Below are 23,701 nucleotides of genomic sequence, written 5' to 3' on the forward strand. Positions count from 1 at the left end.
GCTGATCGTGCACCGTGACCCAAGGTTGGGGCAGAAACGCACGCCTCTTCCTGTGTGTCGGGCACTCCTCGACAACATCAACGTGCAGGGCCCAAGCTTTAGGCAGAACGAAAAGCAGACTTGTCAGTCCCAAAGGAGTTTTTCCAGGAGGGTTTATCTTTGGGCTTTTGCAGTCAGCTAGCCATACTTGAATCTGGCACGTTAGGGTCTGGAGAGAATCAGTCTGTTAGAAGCCGTTGGGAAGAAAGCCTGGGTCCGGATAACTGCTTGAACCGGCACTATCTGATCAGTGACTCTCTGACTCCAGCTGCTGTTTTTCTATTAAGAGCACAACCCTAACAAAAAGCAGAAATGGAACATTTCCAAACAGAATGAAGAAAGTTCAGTGACAGTGATGGAAACGGGATTATACTGATATGTGAAGTTTTACTTGGGGGGGGGGGGGGAGCGGGTAGGGGGATTGTTCATTACTTTACAAAAATCACATTCTATTTTGAGCACAGACTACAGTTCAGTATGTAATTAGAAACATGCTGTGTTGCAGAATAATTAATATGAATTCATTTCTAACAAAAAATACATAATTCTGGAATAGTAATAATGGAAATATTCCAAGGATTGCCTGGGGGAAGTTAAGGAGAGTGAAAGATGCAAAAGAGAAGAAGTGGGAAGAAGAAAGAGAAGATTTAAAAAAAAAAAGATAATGTTCCATATGCTTTTGGAAAATAAATCTAGGGATACAATTTTATTTGACCTTATCTCTCAACTCCTACAACACAATTTATGACTCTTCTGGTCTAGAACCCAGAGCCAACTCACATTTTTGAGTTGAGGAAAATATGAATAATCTAAATCCTTTGATATTCTAACAATAATTATCATCACAATAATAACACAAGGCCCTATAAGGACATGATTTCTATTCTTTGTTTCTGTTAATCTTGACAACTCTGTAAGGCAGACATATATCTCACTATTCTACACTGAAGAAGTCAAAGCTGATTTGTCCAAGGCTTGTGGGGGAAAAATCCTGGCAGGACCAAGTTCCCCTGCCACTTCTCCATACCAGGCTGCATCCTCAGGAAAGCAGCGGGAAGGAGGGGCGCCAGGGAGATTCCTGGGTAAACTATATACTACCATCTGCCTAACTGCCAAGATGACCCATTGGTACAAGACGCAGCTGGACTGGCCCACTGGTGAACAGATCCTCTCACTGATGGGTTGTATTTGTTTTGCCAGGTGATGGCAAGGCAGAGAGAGAAAAATCCCTTTCCTGGCTTCCAGGACCTCTCAGGAAGTGCAGCCTCTTGTGGAAGAGACCAAGAATGACCTCTTAGCACAGATGTCAGCAGTGAATCCCAATTCCCAGCAGAATTCTGGGAGAACTAGGGTGGCAATTTATCAGGACTGAGACCGGCTATTCCTTCTGGATTTCAGAGACTGTCTAACATTGTAATGAGCTCCCCAAATGTAATTAGTTGCCTCTGAGTAATGCACTGGCTAACCTGTAGTATTTTACAATCTCAAGGATTCATCATTGGTAGTGCTGTCCAGCAATACACCAGTCCTGATGCCTTAATCAACCAGCCTTGCCGGCTAGTAAATTATCAGGTTGGTTATTAAGTGATAAAGGCAGACATTTTTCAAAAATAGATCCTGTGGTTGCAGCCACCAGGTTTAAGATATTCTTTTCTAACATAAAATTATGGCTCTGAAACACCCCAATTTTCATTCCTTAAAAGAAACACAAAAGCCCATCAATTATAACTTTACTACCTGAATAACAAGAGAAATTCTAGAACAAAAACAGACAACTGCTGAAAATCCATTGTTTCCTCAAGATGACTTTGATCTTTGGTAATTATGTACTCTGAACCGAAGGGACAAGTCTGTTCCACGTTTTATTGCTATTGGAACTCAATATATTGACTCTTAGGTATGGGCAGGGTCCAAGGTCACTTTTTTCGTATACTTCTCTAACTTCCCTTCTGCACTCTGAAAGAAGTTAGAAGACTCTTTTGGGGTACCCAGTGGCTGCATTCAGGACTGAGTAATATGATAGAGAAAAATGTCTATGCTACTTACGCCATTTCAGTTTCCTATTTTTTAAAATACATTTCCAGTTTGGTTAATGCAATGTAAAGTCAATACACTCTTTTGAAGGGGTACAAGGCAAGGTCGATTTTACTACATCATTTACTAAGCAAGACAAATAAGAGGAAGACTGGAGACCTGAAAACCCCCGATTTATCTACTAGCTGGCAACAAAGACTCAAGGAAGGAGAGGCACTCTGTTTCTTTTGAATTTGTATGCAACTAGGTTATTGTTGTGGGTGCTGTAGTTCAATGCTCATTTGTATTATTAAAATCATATAGGGGCGCCTGGGTGGCTCAGTCGGTTAAGCCTCCGACTTCAGCTCAGGTCACGATCTCACGGTCCGTGAGTTCGAGCCCCGCGTCGGGCTCTGGGCTGATGGCTCAGAGCCTGGAGCCTGCTTCCGATTCTGTGTCTCCCTCTCTCTCTCTGCCCCTCCCCCGTTCATGCTCTGTCTCTGTCTGTCTCAAAAATAAATGTTAAAAAAATTAAAAAAAAAAATCATACAAAGAGAGTACCTAACCTAAAAACACAGGCCCTGAGTCAGACAGACCGGGTTCAAATCCTACCTCTACCACTCACTTTAGGCAAATTACTTCACCTCTCTGTTTCAGTCTCTAAATCTGTTAAACAGAGATGATAATCATGGCATCTGTCAAGGTTACTGTAAGCAATGGATGTGTGTGTGTGTGTGATATAGTAAGGTCTCAATAAGTGTTAGCCATTATTACTCCTATGCAGGGGTTAAAAGGACAATTTTTATTACACATTTCCTTTGTAGAAAATTTAGAAAATAGCAATGATTCATAGGACAAAATGTAGTCTATTATTCCATCACCAAAAAAATAAATAAATAAATAACTATAGTTAACCTTTTGGTATATAATTACTCAGCATTCCAAGTAAATACATTACTATGTAACCTAATTGCTTTTCTTTTAATATGTGAGTATCTTTAAACATACTACATTTTGTTTTATTAAATCAATGAATAATAGGCTATGTCCAATTATTCCATTATTAGTAACAAACACTATGTGCCAAAAACCATTCTAAGCACATTTACTTATTTATTTTTAAATGTTTATTTATTTATTGAAAAGTTTTTAACATTTATTCATTTTTGAGAGATGGAGAAAGACAGAGCATGAGTGGGGGAGGGGCAGAGAGAGAGAGAGAGACAGACAGAATCCATAGCAGGTTCCAGGCTCTGAGTTGCCAGCACAGAGTCTGACATGGGGCTTGACCTCACGAACTGTGAGAGCATGACCTGAGCTGAATTCGGACACTTAACCAACTGAGCCACTCAGGTGTCCCACATATTTATTCATTTATTTCTCATGACAGTACAGACTCCAGGGGGTAGGGGACAATTATCAGCCCCTCTCACAAATGAGGCCAAGAAGCTGAGTGACATGCACAAGGGGACACAACTCCCAAGAAGCAGGGGCAAGACTTGAACCCAGGTCATCTGCCCAGGGTCCATGCTCTTAAAATACAGGCCTAATGTTTCATGGATATTCCAGGGAATGCAAATTTATACCCTTGCCTGCTATTCTTTTTTTTTTTTTAACGGTTATTTATTTTTGAGACAGAGAGAGACAGAGCATGAACGGGGGAGGGTCAGAGAGAGAGAGGGAGGCACAGAATCTGTAACAGGCTCCAGGCTCTGAGCTGTCAGCACAGAGCCCGACGCGGGGCTTGAACTCATGAACCGTGAGATCATGACCTGAGCTGAAGTCGGACGCTTAACCGACTGAGCCACCCAGGCGCCCCCTTGCCTGCTATTCTTTAGGATAAATGCCTGCAGGAATTTTTAAGTCAGAGTCCAGAGTGCTAACCATTACACAATGGAACCAGGAATTTTTAAGTCAAAGGATACGCTCAATTTCAAAACTTTTAATATACATTGCATCATATGTGTTTTTGGATGGCTAAAGCAGTTTTTGTGGTCAAGAATGTGTTTGCCCCCCATGTGCCTGTGCATAGATACCCAAAGGTAAATCTCTGATGTCACAGAGAATACTCTGACAAAGCAAAGGACACAATATTTGGCTGTTGAAGACTTGTGCTTGATCAGCTAAACAGGGTTAAAAATATGCATATCTAAGTCATCCTCATCAATATTGTCTTCGATCAGCTGCTGGCATTGGTGGAGCAGGATTCCAGGACTGAAAAGGGGAGGATGAACTTGTTTTGCCAATGTCCTAGTGACTATACATCCTGCAGCAAAAGGCATTCTCCAACTATCAAGAAGCTCAGCTCGCTGGCCTCCAGAAGCTCTGGTGGTTCTTGTTTGGTAGGTAGTACTGCTGTACTATTGCTAGGGTAATAAGCATTCTGTGCATGTGATGGTGAGGCCAGGAGTTGGAAAAGGAAAAATGGAAACAAAAATAGTATGTGCAAAAACTAATAACTAGACTTATTGTTTTGAAACACTGCCTGCAATCTGGTCTCTTAGGACGTTATTATTTTTGCCTGCTTTCAGGAGACTATGGAGTCCTCCTCATACATCAGAGCATCACAGGCCTCTGAAGACAGTCGACTAAGCCGTGTTAAGCCATTCTAAACCACTGATTGAAGCAACCCCAAACCTTCCTTTATCCTTTGTCATTACAAAGCTATCGAATTAATTCAGGTTGGCCACCTATATCCCCACCTCAAATACAGGCAGCAAACTAGAAAAGAAAAAAATAAAAAAATAGTTCCCCATCCCTTCATCCTCCCCCTGTTCCCCCAACACACACACAGATACACAGATCTTTTATTTAAAAGTCTCTAGGGAGGAGAGGAGCCATTTTCACTGAAGCCAAGCAGAGCGATTAAGGAGCAACTGGGGCAGTGGACACATGTAATTACAGAAGACACTCTAAAAAAAAAAGCTTCTCTAAAGTAGATTTGGTAGAACAGATTCTGAGCTGCGAAGCCTTGGGGCACCTAGCCAATGAATCCAAGAAATGCTTCACAACCTAAAGGATTTTTACTTTAGTTTTTGCAAACTATTCCCTAAAACCCCTATAGATGTTTATCTTAGAAAAGGAATATTTGATCAAAAGACCAATAAACTGATTGAAAATATATACACAAGTTTTCTTGCATTTCAGAAGTCTTTCTGAAAAATTCGAAGCATCATTTTCATTAAATTACACAAAGGATTTATCTTCATTCTGAATGATGTTCAATAGATGGAGACACCGTAAATTTAAAAACATATATAAACAATTAAAAACAAAAGGAAGTTCAAATTTAAAGTATTTAGAGAATAATTTTGTATTGAAAAATATGACTACATAACTGTAAAACTGCTTATGGGAAAACGGCAGTCAAAAACAAATAATAAACTGAAAGAAAATATTTACAACATATGACAGACAAAGGGCCAATCTCCTTAATTTACCAAAAGCTCATACAAATAAGAAAAAAAAAATAACAGAAAAATGGGCAAAAGACATGAACAGGCAGATGGCAAAGAAAAATAAATGATCAACCTACACAAACAGCCACTCAATCTCATGTATAACATTATAAATGTAAATGTAAACAAGGGTTTTTTTTTCATCCACAAGACTGGCAAAAAATTAAAAAAACAGTTTGATATCACTACTTCTGTTGAAGGTTTGGGAAAAATACTCCCATAAGAGTTAGCAAGAGTGTGAGTTGGTGTAATATCCATAAAAAAGAAAGCTGTATTGCTAGGAATTTGTCCTGCACCTAAGCATCAAAAAAACAACCTAACTGCCCATCAATAGTGACTGGTGAAATCAGATGATACAGGGACCTAAGAGTATAGTCTACAATCATGCAAGGAGTGAGTGACATGAAGCTGTGTGTGCTGGAGTGAAAACATCTAGAAGACCTGTTGCTACATAAGAAAACCAAGATGCAGAGGCGCCTGGGTGGCTCAGTTGTCTAAGTGTCTGACTTCCAGTTTTGGCTCAGGTCATGATCTCACGGTTTGTGGGTTCAAGCCCCATGTCTGGCTCCACACTGACAGCGTGGAGACTGCTTGGGATTCTCTCTCTTTTGCCCTCTCTCTGCCCCTACCACATTCTCTTTCTCTCTCAAAATAAATAAATAAACTTTAAAAAGAAAAAAAAAGAAAACCAAGAAGCAGAATAGTAGGTATGGCATGCCTGATTTTGATAAACAAATCTTTAAATAATATATAACTGGCTACATGCATAGAACATTTTTATTGAGGGATAAAAAAGATCTGATAATAGTGGTTTCTCTTGGAAATGGGACAGTGGGATATACAAGACCCTTATTTTCATTTTATATATTTCCGAGCTATTTGGCTTTTCTAACCATGTGCATATTACTCTTCAAAAAAAAAAAAAATAGGAGGCACTACAATTACTGACAATTTATTTTTCCTTTGAAACAATCTAATTTTTTCTAAAGAAAAAGCATTTTATAATACAAGCAGTCATGCCATTTAATGTAGTATCAAGAGGGCCCTGGAGTCTAGTCACTTGGGTTTGAATCATGCCTCTTCTAACTCTGTAAAGCCTTAAGCAAATCATTTACCCTCTCTCTCTGCCTTCGATGCCTCATCTGTGAAATGGAGATGAAGATATTAATAGTAAGTATTGTTAAGGGATTGCAGGAATTAGGTGCAGCATGCAGAGAAGTTAGAACAGTGCTTCGTACATGGCAAGCACTCAGTATATGTTAGCTATTACTATTTCTAGTTAGAACTACTGGTACAGTGGCTTGAAGGCCAGAAGAGAGCTTTTTAAACACCTTTCCCTTAAAAAGTCCCACAATAGGAAATGCCTTCTCCTATTTAAGTCAAACATTTTTATTTATTTATTTATTTATTTATTTATTTATTTATTTTTAATTTATTTTTGAGAGAGAGACAGAGAGTGAGCAGGGGAGCAGCAGAGAGAAAGACAGACACACCGAATCTGAAGCAGGCTCCAGGCTCTGAGCTGTCAGCATAGAGCCCGACGAGGGGCTCAAACTCACGAGCCACGAGATCATGACCTGAGCCAAAGTCAGATGCTTAACCGACTGAGCCACCCAGGCTCCCCTTTAAGTCAAACATTTTTATAATCACTCTTTACAAAAGGTGGTTTTCCTTCAGCCATTTGTCAGTGGAGAATATGTTTCTATTTTTTACTCTGTGTGTGTGTATGTGTGTGCATGTACAACAGAGTATGTCTAAAACATCTGTGGTTTTAAAACAAACTCCCTATGATCTCCTCCAAAAATCTCTAGAGTTGCACCCAGGTTAGACCCCTGCCTTCAGAAAGCCCCCAAGAAAATGTACATAGGTTTACTGAGCTCTACTTATCAGAGGCCAATCCCCTGAGCCTGGTCTGAGAAAAGGAGGGGAGGAGCATGAGAAAGGAGGCCCAAGAGGCCTGACAGGGTCGAAGACAACTTCACCTGTTCACTCCTTTATCTTGGGTTGGCTGAGCTGCCTGTCTTGGCAGAAATACAGGGAATACACCTGCTAACCAAGAAAGTGGATGAAAGAAATGATAAACATAGAGGGTGTAAAGAAACTTCAAGAAAGCAGGAGGAAGTGAACATTTCTGACAGGAACCCAGGATGCAACTAGTCTCCCTTTGCTTCACCCCCAGGGAAAATTAAGTCTGTGTATTGACCGACTTGAGTAAACTACAGGAGGGACACCAGGTGTTGTCTGGTTTCGTGAATGACCACCCAGCTTCCCTGGGCTTGCTCTCTTCATTAGTAATAAATAAATATGTGGCCCTTTTAGTTTGCCAGAGATGGCCAGGAAGAGAACGCTAGATGAGAGATCCATCAACTCAACCAAAGGTCAATCAGGTGCCAATCTGGGATCCTCTATCACCACTGCCATGCATTACCCAGCATCAGCAGAAGGAGGAGCCAGCCTGCAAAGTCACACACCCAACAAGCTCTACCTAAAGAAGGCACTATAACAGCCTGACTCCATGTATATATGTATATGTGTATGTATATGTCTATGTCTATGTATATGTGTGTGTGTGTGCGTGTGTGTGTATTTAACAAAAATTTATTGAGCATGTGCCATGTGTTATGTGTCAGCCCCACTCTAGGTGGATAGCAGTTCCTGTCTTGGAGGATTGTTGTGAAGCTGAAATAAATGAAAAGTGAAATGCATGAGATGTGCTTGACAGGCTCATAAATATTCATTTTATACTTATTATTAATAATGCAGTGATTCTTAAACCTTACTGTGCCTAAAGATCACTGGAAAGTTGAATAATAGTGCAGACTTCTGGATAAGAGTCACAAAAATTCCAGTTCAGAAGGCCTGGGGGGAATCCAGGAATCTGCATTTTCAATAAATCTCAGATGACTGTGCAGCCAGCAGTCACAGACCACACTGGGGAGGAGACCTCCAAAGATAAAGAGCACATGGAATCTCCCTCCAGGTGCAGTCAGATTGCAAAGACTTTCTTCAATAGGAAGTTGAAGGTAAGTAAAAAGTCGAGGTGAACCAGCTGCCAACAGGAGGAGTCAGTTTGAAGACAAACTGCCCAGAAGAGAAGAATCTAACTTCCAGAGTGGCCTGCACCCTCACGGCCTTCCGAAGGCACCCTCCTGGGCTAAATTCATCTTCAGAGGGTTGGAAAGGAAGACAGGGACTTGGAGGAGGCACACATTTGAATACTGGCCCAGGTCCAGTCAAACTCATGTGTACACATGTTGGTTTGCAAAGCTAGTGGATAATTAGTAGTGGGTCCATGATTTGAAGTCTTCATAATCCTGTTTTAAAGAGGAAGGACTGGCCAGTTTAGAGCTGGGGGTGTCAAATACCATTCAGCAGAGAGAATAATTTCACAATCTAGAAAACTCTCCATCTGGATTATGCCATCAGCCTTAACTTGCTGCCTTGGGTGTGGCCAATGTGTCCAAGGCTAACATGCTGAATGGCACCAAATGAACCACATAGGCAACACATCATCTTCCACGATGAATCAGCATCAGACACAAACCCTTCGGCAGGTGGTTCCATCTCCCACTGCCTTCCACCGAACAGGTCTGGGAAGGGTTACATCCACTGTGGCCATGAACTTCATCCTAACTGATTGTTCTGGGAGCCTGGTAATAAGGAAAGCAAATCCTCCCTGAAAAATTTTCCAGACTTTTGCACATTCCTTATCTTTAATTTCTTGTCAAATTCACAGAACTGAATGGACTTTCTGCTCCTTTAAAAAAGCTAGATGGGGAGTCTGCTGCTTCTATTTAAGGAGAAGTGTTGTTTATCCAGTGTTTACCAAAATGAAGTGCCTGCCCTCCAGGTCTGGCAGGAAAACCTAAATCAGGGAAAAGCAAACTGGAAGTGGCTGGTGGGATCAGAGTAAGGGTGTCAATGCAGAATGAGTTAATGGGGGAGGGAAGAGGTGATGAGGCCTGGGAGAGAGAAATGCGGACTGATTAAAGTCAGGGACAGGGCTAGGACTGAGGTCTGTGACTTTAAGTCCAGAGTGTAAGAGAAAGGGAGAGGATGAGTCTTGTTCGAAGTCACCTCATTTTCTACTCTCAGTGAAGCGGTGTTGTCCACAGGCAGTTTGACACCATGAATGGAACAAAAACACCCACTTCCTAGGAGATGACATAATTTACTATTCACTGCAGTGACCTGCAACAACACTCTAACACAACATGGTGTTTCATTTTGTTTTTTTAACTTTACTTTTGTCATAAGCACTGTTTTCCTAATTGACTCCAAGATCTAGGGGCACCTGGGTGGCTCAGTCGGTTAAGCTTCTGACTTCAGCTCAGGTCATGATCTTGCAGTTCGTGAGTTCGAGCCCTGCATCTGGCTCTGTGCTGACAGCTCAGAGCCTGGAGCCTGCTTCACATTCTGTCTCCCTCTCTCTCCTGCCCCCCACTCATGCTCTCTCTCTCTCTCTCAAAAAACAAAACAAAACATTAAAAAATTAAAAAAAGAAAAAAGACTCTAATATCTAACAGGCTTGATTGCCTCTCTTCATCCTTGCCACCCCGTGTGACACTCTCCAGGTCACACCACACAGCTCTTGTTCTGCACTCACAGGCCCCGCCACCTGTGACAGTGGCCTCACCTCCAGGGGTGCCACGATCCACATCTACACTGAAATTGCCTCTGGATCTCAGCCCACTCCCTTGACTTTCTCAGCAGCGCTGAACTTCCCCTCTCCTGCACTGAAACAGTCTGTCAGAGAGTTACATCAATGGACCTTGTCAGCACTCAGTCATGCTCCACTTCTCATATCTTAATGTCCTTTCATGTTGGTTCATGAATGATGTATCCCCTTTTCTGTTTCTCTCTTGCATTTCAATCTCTGTGAAGTTGTTTCTCTTTGCTTTTTATGAGGTGTTATGGTTTAGTAGCTTCCATTACTAGCTGTGTGACCTTGGAAAAGCCATGTAGCCTCTCTGTGTCTCCCTTTCTTCTATGAGAGGAAAAAAATAATAGCATCTATCTCGTCGAGTTGTTGAAAAGATTAAATAAGTTAATATGTGAAAAAGTAGTGCCTGGCATTCGGCAAACACTTTAAAATACTGCCCTCATTTTTATTTTTCTTCTTATGATTACCCTCCCTGAACCACATCTGGATCCCAACACTATGTAAGACCAGAATCAAGGAAGAGGACTTGGATCAGGAACCAGGAGTGAGGCGAGCTGTCCCGTGAAGTGTGAGCAGCAAACCAAAACTAGCATGAAAATAAACAAATAGAAGATGGTTCTGATAGAGAATGGTAAGGATTCGTTCTCCTCCAATTAGATTATAAATCAACAAGGGAATCCTCAGATACAGGCTGTATCGACTGAATTCTCCAATTTCACGTGAAAGCCTGAAACACACGAAAGAATAGCCAACTAGAGAACCTTCTCCTAGAGACTGTGGGTCACACGCACGGTGGGAGACGACATTCCACAAGGGTGAGATGTCATTAGTTCATATTTGAATGCCCACAGCTCTTGGTACACCTAGCAAATGTCAGGCTGAGACACTGATCCTGCTGTCAGAAACAGGCAAATGCCTTAGCAGGGAGCTAACTTAGGTTCTAAAAAAGGTCAACAAAGGGAAGTACTATTTCCTGCTGGAAAGATTAAGATTCCATGGAAGAGGCTGACTAAACTAGCCAGCTTTCAAAACTACCCATGACCATTCAAGCCTGTAGCACGAGGGGCTGTGGAGACAGTCGTGCAGGGTGAAGGGAACAGCATACGAGGGAAGTAACACCAGAGGAAAAGCAATAGCAAGGAAATGAGGCAATAAAGGCACTTCAGAGGCAAGTCGTTTAACACCCTTCTAAGACACAGGCCCCCAAATTTGTGTCTGGCAACAAGTCTTTTGTACTGGACACAGTCTTCCTCATTTTCTAAAATTCCTAGTTTTGCTTCTCTGAGAAAAAATGTAGACGTGTTACCTTTTTCCGAGAAGTAGGTATCAGAGAAAAGGAACCACATGTTTTTCCCACCCCAGTGATACTACAGCCATGCTTTGTCTGAATGACTCTGCTGGCGATCTTCAGTGACCTACTGATATCTTCCCTCAGTGACCTTCATTTATAAAGAACCAAATGGACCAAATGACATGAGAGATGGGAGAAAGAGGCAAAGCCTTCAGGCCACAGTGCTGTGTGGGAACCAAGCATGGGCCTAGAAGGTGACATTTCATTATTTTCTCTGCAACTTAGAAATCGATTTCCTCACTCCCTCCTCCTCTTTTAAAAATGAGTCGCAGATGCACAGAATTGGATTAATCAGACTCCTTGGTTCTTGACACACTCTCATCATTGGTCCATGCAAGACTATCTTTATTTCTTTACTGACTGGTTTGTATGAACCAGTATTTATGTTTATTTGTTTAGTATTTATTTATTGTATTTATATTTTTGTTTACATTTAACATAATAATCAGGGAAGAAACCACCACCCATCACAAAAACTAGAACATCCACACTAACTTGTATTTACCTCCTCATCTTATACCCTGTTCACCATTTCCTTCCTTTCCTTTTTATAAAGAATTATCACATGTATAAATATTCCAAAAACCAGATTCTTTTTTACTTTCTGTCTTGTCTATCTTTCATTTTTACAACAGGCTACCATGATATCTATAATCTTTGGGGACAATTTTAATTTAAAATCATATTGCTAAGATTCTCCATATATTTGCGGTGCATTCATTTGACTGCTATCTAATATTCCATTGTAATACTCATACCATCATTTCTTCAATCTCCTGGTGATGAGAAAATGAATTGGGTTTATTCCAGTTACTCATCTAGCCAGAGTTTCCATTCTGATAAACAACTATTTGTATTTCCAGAGGCACAAGTCTCCCTAAGGAAAAAACCCAGAGAGCAAATCCACTTTAATGTAATATATTCCACAGATGAAAAGAAATGCTCTGCAGATCGTTCATCTTTCTGTACTCTTACCTCTTACTGCCATGGAGGATCAACAGTTACAAGTAAAACTAGAATGTCTGCCTTACCCTATCCCAATTTTAGGGTCCAACATGCCTGAGATGATCCTCCATTCTTGGGTCATTCTGACCCTGAGTAGCCCTAAAAGATGAGAGATTACATGACGTCATTTGGGTTTTGCTTAGCTTACTCCATGACTTTCCCCCTTAGTGTCGACAATAAGACCAGCCCAGAGACATGAGAAGACCCCCAGAGTCACTGGACTATAAATATATCCTCACCGAGGGAGAAAATCCTTGCTCCATGGTGCTTCCTTAACACAGCCCAGAACTGGGTAAAGTACCTACTTCTAAAGCCAAACACTGGGTTTGAGTCACAGGTAAGGGAACCACCTGGGTTTTAAACCAGGCCCCACTTTTTGGGGAAGGGGAAGAGACTGTGTAAAAGTTTCCACATCAGAAAGCAACTGCCCTGCTTTGGAAATATTAAAGATAAAGATTTTTATATTTTGATTTTCATCTAACCATCTCCATGTTAGAGCTGACGATTTGTCGCTTCCAAGCGTCTTGGTCAAGTTAAGCAATGAGGTCTGTGGAGCAGGTCAGCAATCATGGGGTAGATTTTAAACCATCCTCTCCTCCTAAATTCACCAAAATCATCTACTTATTCCTCAGAGATGGTGGTTCTCAAAGTTTGGTCCCCAAATCAGCAGCAGCAGCAGCAGCACCTGGGACCTTGTTAGAAATGCCCACATTCAGACCACATCCCGGACCTACTGAAGCAGCAACTCAGAGGCAGGGGTGAGGCCCCAGTAATCTAGTTTTTAACAAGCCCTTGAGATATCTGTACACTCAAGTTGGAGAAGCACGGCTCTAAGACACTCTGACCGGGATGCCCTCAAAGATCATCTAGCGTAGCTCCTGAATGGCTGCCTCTGGGAAGCGGAGTGCAGGCTTGACTGTGATTTAAATAGAGCTGTACACCACAGAAAACACTTTGGTAATCAAGTTTTACACATTTCACATTCAAGATGAGTCAATTTCTTAATTTACTTGGCATAAATCTGAGTGTTACTAACCATGCTTCACTTAACTGACAATACGTATCTAACAGCTGTAGATAAGAGCAGCGTCTAGCTTTGGAAGGTTCTGAGTTCAAATATTTGATCTTTTCTTGAATGACAATGTGACCACAGGCAATCACTTAATCTCTCCACACCTCAGCTTCCTCAATCCAAAAAGGGATCAAGCACACCTGTTTGATGGGATCATTGTGAGAATTTAAGGACAGACTGGGACAATTGTAAGTGCACAATAAATATCCATCATTGTTATTATTGGCCTATTTATTCATATGTTTGGTATGTGTTGCTAAACACTTATGTTTCTTTAAGAATTCTTGCATATGGGCACCATAAATGTGTGTGTTTTTAAATTACTATGACTGAAATAAGAAGGTGAAGTGCTTATTAATGACTAACCTCTAATTCAATGATATAAAGTTTTTACAGATTACTGGGCAGTAATGGTCAGAAATGGCTTATTATGTTCATACACTGTTCAGCATGGTTTACTTGTTTTCTCATTCAATCCTCACACCACGCCCATGAGACAGGTAGTTTTATTCTCATTTTACAGATGAGAGAAGGAAAGGACAGCCATAGCCACAGCCATTGCTCGTGGTGACAGCCACAGCCATTGCTCGTGGTGACACAGCTCATAAATGGTGAAGCTGGGATTTGAAACCAGGTATATTGGCCTGAGAAATATCACAATAAAAAGTGCATCAAAATATGCCTTAAACACTAAGAATGCACACCTGCATGGAACTTCAAGGGTTGGGGAAATACTGTTTTTTCCATTAATGGTCGCTTGCTTGCTCTTGCAAAGGGCCTGCTGAAAGCTTTGAAAATTCATTTACAAACAATCTGCAGCAGGGGTTTTAACAAGATTACAGCCACTCTGCTTGGATCTACATCCCTTTCTGAGAGCAAACAGGGAGGAGACAGCTCTTTTTTTTTTTTTTTTTTTTTTTTAGCACATTAACCCTAGGGGCTGAGCCATTCCTGCATTTTCAACAGAGATAACAGGATTGAATCTTCATTCTTAAGTGAAAAGTGAACATACTGTGAATACACTTAAAAGAAGTACTGTCATTTTAAAACATCTAATAGAAAGGGATTCTTCATGGTGTGGTCTGAGGACCATCTGCATCATGTCATCTAGACTATTTGCTGAAAATACACACTGACTCCCATAATCCACATTTTTATGAACTGTCCAGGGTTTGAAAACCACTATAATCAATGGCTCTTGTTTTTAATATTTAACCATAAACTGCAAGCCACCTGCTCAGATCTGTTTAGTGACTCTGAACTCCGTCTGCTTCTTCCCATCCAGAATGCTCCACCACAGACCATCAGCATTTCTCACCCAGAATTACTGAAACAGCCACACACTGTGCCCTAGCAGCTCACTGTGGCCCTGAACACTCCATCTCCCACGCTGTTCCAGAGCATCAATCTCATTAGGTGGCTCCCCTGTTGAAACCCTCTAATGGCACCCCACATCCTTAAGATCAAGTCCAAATGCATGATTTACAAGCCCTTTATAATCTCTTTAGCTGCTACTGTACCCCAGCCAGTGCAACCACCACCATTTCCTGAAGGCAGCACAGTACTCTTTAGACTCCCAGCTTCCACACATGCTGTTCCCTCTACCTGGATTATTTTCCTGTCCCTCTGAGCCTGACTAACTACTACCTGTTATTCAGGTCTCTGGCCTCTTTGACCTTCAGGAATGGCCCCTCCTTCATGCTCTCACCCTACCCAGAATTTAAGAAGCATTTATCACACTGCACTGCAATGCCTGCTTACAATTTCCCAGCATGTCATCAGCTCCTTGGGCACTCTTTTTTTTAAAGTTTATTTATTTATTTTGAGAGGTAGGGGGAGGGGTAGAAAGAGAGAGGAGAGAGAGACTCAAGCAGGCTCCATGCGTCAGAGTAGAGCCCAACGTGGACTTGATGTGGGGCTCGACCCCACAAACTGTGAGATCATGATCTGAGCTGAAATCAAGAGTCAGAGGCTTAACTGACTGAGGCACCCAGATGGCCCTCCTTGAGGGCTTTTGTTCATTGTATCCCAGTGTGTAATGCAGCTGTTAGCACACAGTAGGTGCTGTTGCCTCGACAGATTTAAAAGTTCCCCACTCTCAGCATTCAGCAGTGGCTCCTGAAAAAGCTCTCCGAGCTACCTTCCTCTTTCTCTCCCTTCAACTGGACTGACAGACTAGTATTACTTACAATTAGGATAGATATTCCCTCCACCCCTATCTCTACCCCATATGACCAAATCTCTTAAAACTCAAGTTTTGGCCCAAAACTTGGCATGCAAAAATCACGCAGCCTAGGAAGGCCTGTGTGTCATTCATCCCTGTCTCCCTAGGGCCAAGCACAGTGCCTGGCATATACAGTAGGCTCAGAAGAATATTTGTTGAATGAAGGGGGAAAGTACTGAAAGTACTTACAGATCTGGCTGAAATAACACCACTAAATTTTTTTAATGTTTATTTATTTTTGAGAGAGAGAGCAGGGGAGAGACAGAGAGAGAGGGAGCCAGAGGATCTGAAGCGGGTTCCGTGCTGACAGCAGAGAGCTGGATGAGGGGCTCAAACCCATGAACTGTGAGATCATGACCTAAGCTGAAGTCAGATACTTAACCGACTGAGCCACCCTGGTGCCACCCCAACCCCGACTAATTTTTGAGAAACCACAAAGGAAGAGAAGTAACAGGCTGGAGATGAACAAAAAGTATACAGGTATTCAAAGCAGACAGAAAGGTAAATTCTGAAAATTATAAACTGCCAAGTTTGGTGTTGATCTGCAGTAAAGCTGTAGAGGCAAGTAGGAGCCAGCAAGAGTTCACGAAGAACCAGATAGGACACACAGCTCTCACTTCCTTTTCTGACAGAGTTAGGATTGCAGGCTACCACATAAATCACACGTGTGGATCCAGTAGGCATTTAGTCACTTAGAACAGTCTTCCGAACAAGGTGGAGATGTGCACTGGGTGATGGCACAGTCCAGTACCCAAAGGATGTTGACTAATGGATTGCCTGTCAACCTTGAGGGAAATCTCCAGTGATGTGTCACCTGACTCTGCCCTTGTCCTTAACCTACTTAACATGCTTTATTAATGACATGCATGAAAACACGAAAGGTATGGTGTTGACGGCAGACTACAGATTACACAGGCCTTGAAGGGATAACCTACTCAAGGAAGGACGGGGTCAGGTACTAATGTTACCAGCTGCTGTGAACCAAAAGCTGAATGTGATAGAAACTCTATGTCTGCCATTTCCTTTAATTCTTCCTGTCAAAAACATTCAGAGTGTAGATGAGGAAACTGAGGTTCTGAGTGTGACGTGATTTGCCCCGCGCCATGAGTTAGTAAACAGCAGAGCTGGTTGTCTGACTCTAGTTTCTTTTCCACCTTCTCTGCTTGGGACCTCACGATCAGAATTCACAAAGATCTAAGAACTGGAAACCAAGATAATAACATTCAATTTAGTCCATTTCAAATATGCAGTAAACCTTGCACATGCTAAGGCTTTGGGAGTAGAGATTGGGGAGGAGGGGCCTGGAGAAGAACTCCAGGGCCCAAAGACCCTGTCAGGAGATGGGCCACACAAACAACTGGAATATGAGAGGACAAGATGGGTGCAATATAGACAGGGGGGCCCCGAGGGAACACAGAGGGAGAAGAAATACTTCTAGCCAGGTGAGGGTAATGGGGGAGGAGATATGTCATGGATGAGATGCCACTTAAGATGGGCCTCGAACACTGGACAGAATAGGAACAAGTGTTGGGGGTGCAGAAAGGGACAGACCTCAGGTGAAAGGGATGGCCGGACCTGACACATGGAGGAAGGAAAACACAGGGAATATTCAGAACATGTTGGATCCCTTGTTTGGCTGGAGGATAGTGATCAGATGAGATAAAGCAGCCACAGAGGTGAGTTGTCCTGGAATGCTGAAGAATGTGAATGCTGTGCTCAGGGAGTTTACTTGGAAGGCAAGAGGGAGCCATGCGGAGTTTTGGATGGAATGGTGATATGAATACAGTGATGTTTTTGCAGATATAGTGACAGCAATATCTGGGGGAGAGATTGGAGGCTGGAAGGCAAGGCAGATGACTATGACAGTTAGGAGGTGGGTCATATGGTGAAGGGAGGAGAGCCCTGACAGTGGAGATCCTTCCCAGTTCTGAACCTAGTTGTTAGGTTCAGAAAATTAACTGCATTGGTTCAACGTCATCCAGGTGAATAAAAGAATTTAAAACAGCAAAAGCAGCAAGTATGTGAAACATTAACAAACACCCTTACCTTGTGTTACATGCTTGACTGCAATGCCACTACATAAAAGAACAATTGAATGAAGATATGTATGTTTTCTGCCCTATCAGAGTGGAAAAGCAAACCAAACAGGAACTTTCTCAGCCAAATGAAAGGAAGAAATGACTCTCATATTGCCTGAGGACTGTGCAAAAAATTAAATAATCTAATCAGAAAGGATTGAGATGCTCCGAGATCAATGCTAGATTTAATCTAGTGCCGTGTAATCCACCTTTAAAGCAAATATCTTTTCTTTGGAAGCACAAATGTCAATAAAATAAAACAAACAAACTGGGTAAATTCTGGCCACTTCTGGCATCTATACAGAGTGTTGGAACAAAAGCAAATGGAGAAACAGAAAGGCTAGAGGGGTTTGTTTTAATTCAGACATGTGTTCAAGGAACTAAAGTGAGAATCAGGGAGAGGGAATAATAGGGTCACATGGAAATGTTTCCAGGAGAAAACCTGGCAGCACAACAGAGAGAATTCTGGATCAAGGGCCTGGCTTGGAGGAGAGCAGGTGCAAAGCAGGTGGAAAAGCTATTGCACTCTGCTCAGAGAGACCTGTTCAAGGCCTAACCCGCCCAGGGAGGGGACACTACCTCGGAGGCGGCCCTCCCACTGTGACCTTGCAGACAGCCGGGTGCATGCTGGGCAGGGAGACAAGGCATTCTGCAAACCGGCTCAGCTTCCATCGGCCAGCTCCAGCATTGCACCTCACACCACTGTTTACCAATTAAAAACTATCTGAACTCTCCAGCTTCTGAACAAAATGCTTTTGCCTGTCCCCCTGAAAAAATTCTCTACTGATTCTTAGGTGGTTTATAGTATTTAAAAAGAATGAAGCACACTCACAATTAGATTAGGCTCCACACACAAATTATGCTCTGAATTTCCATGGACTTGTTTAATGGAACCTTCCCCAGGATCTCCACTCAAAGTGACATCTGGCACGGAGCACAAGTTCCCAGGCCAACACTTTGCTTGCCTTGCTAATCTGCCCCACCCCCAGCCCTCCACAAGTTAACTTTCAAATTCAAGTGTACTCAGTGTTCTCTCTTCTCTCCACCCCTTTCCTCCTCACCCCACAATGTTCTTTGAAAAAGCAAAATAGAATGGAAAAGCAAAACAGACCGTCACAAAAATACTGAGGCCACTGTCTTCAGGACCACTGGAGAATAACTGCACAGTGGTAAAACAGAGAGGATAGGTAGGGGAATGATAGTTTGAAAATATCTCCAAAGAACTAAATGGTATGTGACTAATTTCTGTGGACTATATCTATGAGCACCCCCAATGAGGCAAAACTAACAAGGCTCAAAAGGAACAAGCTCACTGAAGCTGAATTCCAATTTCTCCCTGACATATAGCACCACACAAATATCCTCTGGGCTCTGGGGAGCTTCCGTTCATTCACAAACATCTAGAGAGGACCTACAAAGTTCTAGGCACTGTGCTAACTATGGAGAACGTAAAGGCAAAGAAAACATGGCTCCAGGTCTTTTAAATCTTACCCTTGTGTTCAGACATATTTTTAGAGACACATATGTAAAAAGATGTTAAGATTGTTTTTGAAGTGCAAGGCAATACAAAACACACATTTCGATATAGTGGTGACCTGTGGGGGGAAGCAGAGAATGGGCTCTGGGAGATCACACGGGCAGCTTTGGGGGTGGTAATTCTAAGAGTGGAAGGTGGGTCACAAATATTTGCCTTATTATTATAGTGAACGCCTTACATGTATGTTATATATATTCTTGTTATGCATCACATTTTATACATAACATTAAAAAGAAACAGGGAAGCAGCTAAAATGAATTTAAAATAAAAGATAATAAAATGATAAGGAAAGAAAGAAAGAAAGAAAGAAAGAAAGAGGAAAGAAAGAAAGAGGAAAGAAAGAAAGAGGAAGGAAGGAAGGAAGGAAGGAAGGAAGGAAGGAAGGAAGGAAAGAAGGAAGGAAGAAAATGTAGTCCATGTCCTAGAGAGGCTCACATCCCAGCAGAAGAAAGAGCCATCTAAAAAATAATTATTAGATACAACATAGTAATCATAACAACAGATTTTTTTTTAAAACTCTAAGGGAGAGGAACCCCTGGGTGGTTGAGCGTTTGACTCTTGGTTTTGGTTCAGGTCCTGATCTTGGGGTTTGTGGGACTGAGTGCTGACAGCGTGGAGCCTGCTTGGGATTCTCTGTCTCTCTCCCTCTCTCTCTGCCCCTCTTTGACTCTCTCTCTCTCTCTCTCTCAAAATAAATAAATGAACTTAAAAAAAAAAAAAACCCTAAGGGAGTACATAGTATTCAAATGAACAGCAATGGCTTGTGAAGTTCTGATACCTCAGTGTCTGCACATTTAAACAGCTGGTTTAACCCTTTATAAGTGTCAGTACAACACTACTTCCCCTGGGATGATTTTCAGACTCCCAAGTTTGGGTTCTAAGGTCCTCCTCTCTGCACTCACGGGACCCTGTACCTCCCCCAGAAACATGTTACACATCTTACAGGGAACCCCATGTTTACAGTTATATCCCAGTACCTGGCTCAGTACCTGACTCATCAATAACTACTTGTTGAAAAAACAAATGAGTAGCATTACAGGTTCAGTTCTGTGAAGAGGTGGCTGAGACTAAAGAAAGAAGGAAGGGTGGGAACGCTAAGTTGGAGAATCCCATCCAAAATTCAAGAATGCCCCAGCTTCGTGCAGACAAAACCCCTTACTATCCCTGGCAAGCCCGGCTTGGTGGGATACGACACCAGGGCACCACTTACAGATCCTAACCCATTGCTCAGTACGCCTAGAGCTTCTCAGCCTGTGGCCTGGATCCTTCTCCTCTTCCAGTAACTGAGGGGAGAAGCATTGGATGTCAGGCAGGATCAGGTTCAGGCACAACCTCCATCTCTCAAGAACAGTCAGGCCCGCCAACAGTCTCGGCAGAAATCAGATCGTCCTGGCAGAGGGTTGCAGAGCCTTCCTATCTCAGCCACAGGGGTGAGGACAAGAAGCCAAAGACTCAGGAAGATCCAGTTTCCCCGAATAATGTTGCCGCCACACAGGGCAAGGAAGCATGCCTCCCTCTGAAACTGCCACAAACTCCCTCTGCTGAAAAAAAAGACTCAGCGAACAGAGCTGAGAGCTCAAAATGCTCCTCAGATGTCAACAAAAGGATGTGACCCACAACTCATGCCTGCAGCACCAAGTGCCTAACGGAACACTTGACAAACTGTGCACCATCAGAGCATCTGACTGTGTGGCCGATAACAATGGGAAAGAAAGTGGGGCATTATTTTGGTCACCAGACCAGCATTGTAAAGATAAAAGGTCACCATGCTGGTGGGGATGTTGCTAAGGATTTAACGTTTGCCTTGAAACTTACAACAGAGGGCTTATTCTAGTTCGATTATCTGAGTGATATTGCATATGAAATCATGTTTAGCATAATATATTTAACTATGTATTTGGACATACGTTGATTCCCAAGTTCCCAAACTCCCGAGAACTCATTTTAAATCACATCGTAAAACGTCTTCCCTTTTTTTCCATTCGAGTGGATTGGTATGGTCCTTGTTCCACATGCCACGTTCTTTCCAGGGCAAACAGATGGAAAGAGAGGATATGCCAGAAAGAAGAAATGGAAAATGAAAATGACATAAAAATAAAAATAAAGCTGCAAAATGTAATCTGGGTCAACTCCTCATGCGTTTTTAAAATCAACACCAGCAGGCTCTGTGCATAGGGCATTGGTTTTATATGTACTTTTTTTTTTGGCTCAGATGTCACACAGGATTAGTGCAAAAGGAAAAGTCCCAGCATGGGGCCTATTTTTATACAGATTAATCAATCATTCCTGTCTCTTCCTCTCCCATCACCCCCCAAACTTTCAACTTAATGAAACTGTTCTCTTTTCAAAGTATGTCATTTACTACACTCTGAACGGAAATCCTTTCAGGAAAGGAAGTGAACTTAAACTTTGAACCTAGATTTTTCACTGTCATATTTTTAATTTATTATAAATATTAACAACTTATGCTATGGCCTACCCCCTTTTATCTTACAGACCCATTGTGGAATGCTACATATCCACTAGTGGTAGCAAAATGAGTAGGCAAACGCTTTGTTATATGCATGTATAGCCATTTAACCAAAAGAGAAAAGCACACACTGGAAAAGAGAAGACTATTCTCTATCTCACATTTTGTTAGGTACATTATCTTGTACAGTGAATGCCATCATTCCCATCAGAATACTAAGCACATAGATTCTCAGTAAGTATTTGATAGAAAATTTGATAGGCTTAAAGGAACCAAACCAAAGAATTGTGCAAGCTCTGAGCCACAGCCTCCCTTGACTATATGGCATCACAAAAATGGTGATGATGATACTCACAGTATTCATAATACAACAGCTAATAATTACTGTATGCCATGTGTCACTGATGATGTCACTCAATTTTCAAAGCAGCCTTATATCATAGGTCCTATTATTGTTCCATTGTACAGATGAGGAAACAGTTTTAGAGAGGGGGTTCACATATTTTGAGGTCGAAAAAAATCCCATGTTATGCTGGTTTGCAGAGAAGGGGACAGACACATCGAGATGGTGAAATGGGGCCCTAAGCTACCAATCAGCTGAAAAACATTGGAAAAGTGTCATTGACATTGTTTCCATGTCTCCAAAAGCATGATCACAACAGAGTTCATCATGCCCCTTTATCTGTCTGCTGTTCCTTTGACAGATGGAAATTATATTTATAAAATATTAAGGCAATGACCTAAAGCTTGACCTCAGTGACAAAGTCAGATGTGGACTTGTCACACACTCTCACAGGGTGATATTTTTCACCACTTTGGGCAATAAAAATTGAGCCATGACTAACAGTTGTCAGTCATAAGTACAGAAAATAAAAGAAATTTACAATCTAGCATGATATTCTGTGCTCACTCTTTTATGTGATTAAAAATGAATTTCTCTTATACCAATATAACACATGCTCTGCTTTTTGTTTAGACCTGCTGGATGCTATCTACTGTGGATGGCCTAAAAATCTAAATTTTACACAATTTTAAAGTTATTGAACTACACTTAGGCTTACCATATGTATAGGCTTCCTTTGTTTCTAGTAATTAATTTTAACACCACAGACATTAATCATTTGCCCACCAGATGAAAATCGCTTTAAGATGACTCATTTATTTTACAACACTGCAAACCCAACCCTTATGCTCTTGGAATGTAGAGTAAAGAGGAAGCGTTAGATCAAATCAGTCAATAAAAAGGAGAAGAAGAAGAAGAAGAAGAAGAAGACGAAGAAGAAAACTTTTCGACATCCCAATTCCATGTACATGAAGAGTTTCAGAGTTTCTCCTGGATGCCACGTGAGAAAAGTAAATTAAAACTGGTCAGAGATGTGCTCTGAATAATTTCCATGAACTGGCAGACAAGAGCACGGGAGCAAGCTCTCTCGATAATAAATACACTGCGTCTCAGCCTACACAGAGGCCCACTGCAACTATGCGCAGTGCCAATTAGCATTAATTGTGGTTGTGCTCAACTATTCCCAGAGCTCACCGCTGGGGAAGGCCAGGCTTTGCATTTACAAATGCAGCATGCGATGCTCAGACTTAGAAGAGCGTTCTAAAATGTAAATGTCCATGGTCAATCTATCTTCATTGCGTTGGCTTTGAATTCCACAAACAGACTCACAGATGACAAGGGGTATTTAAAACAATATATGTGTGTATTTTTAAAAGTTTAGTTATAGACTCTGCATTCAGAATATCTGAGAGGCAGAGTTGAAATTTGCTTTTAGACTACATTTTTCG

The 23,701-nt window shown here is 41.8% G+C and overlaps 1 protein-coding gene across 2 annotated transcripts in view; it reads right to left on the reverse strand.

Annotated features, from left to right (window-relative positions):
- Nucleotides 1-23,701, reverse strand: part of SYBU (syntabulin) — a 117,379-nt gene that overhangs the window by 11,435 nt on the left and 82,243 nt on the right. The window lies entirely within an intron of this gene.

Source organism: Lynx rufus, unplaced genomic scaffold (genome assembly GCF_022079265.1).
Source record: "Lynx rufus isolate CCGP_SWC_20201006 ecotype Redwood Valley unplaced genomic scaffold, mLynRuf1.p SCAF_12, whole genome shotgun sequence".
In the NCBI taxonomy this organism is placed as follows: Eukaryota; Metazoa; Chordata; class Mammalia; order Carnivora; family Felidae; genus Lynx; species Lynx rufus.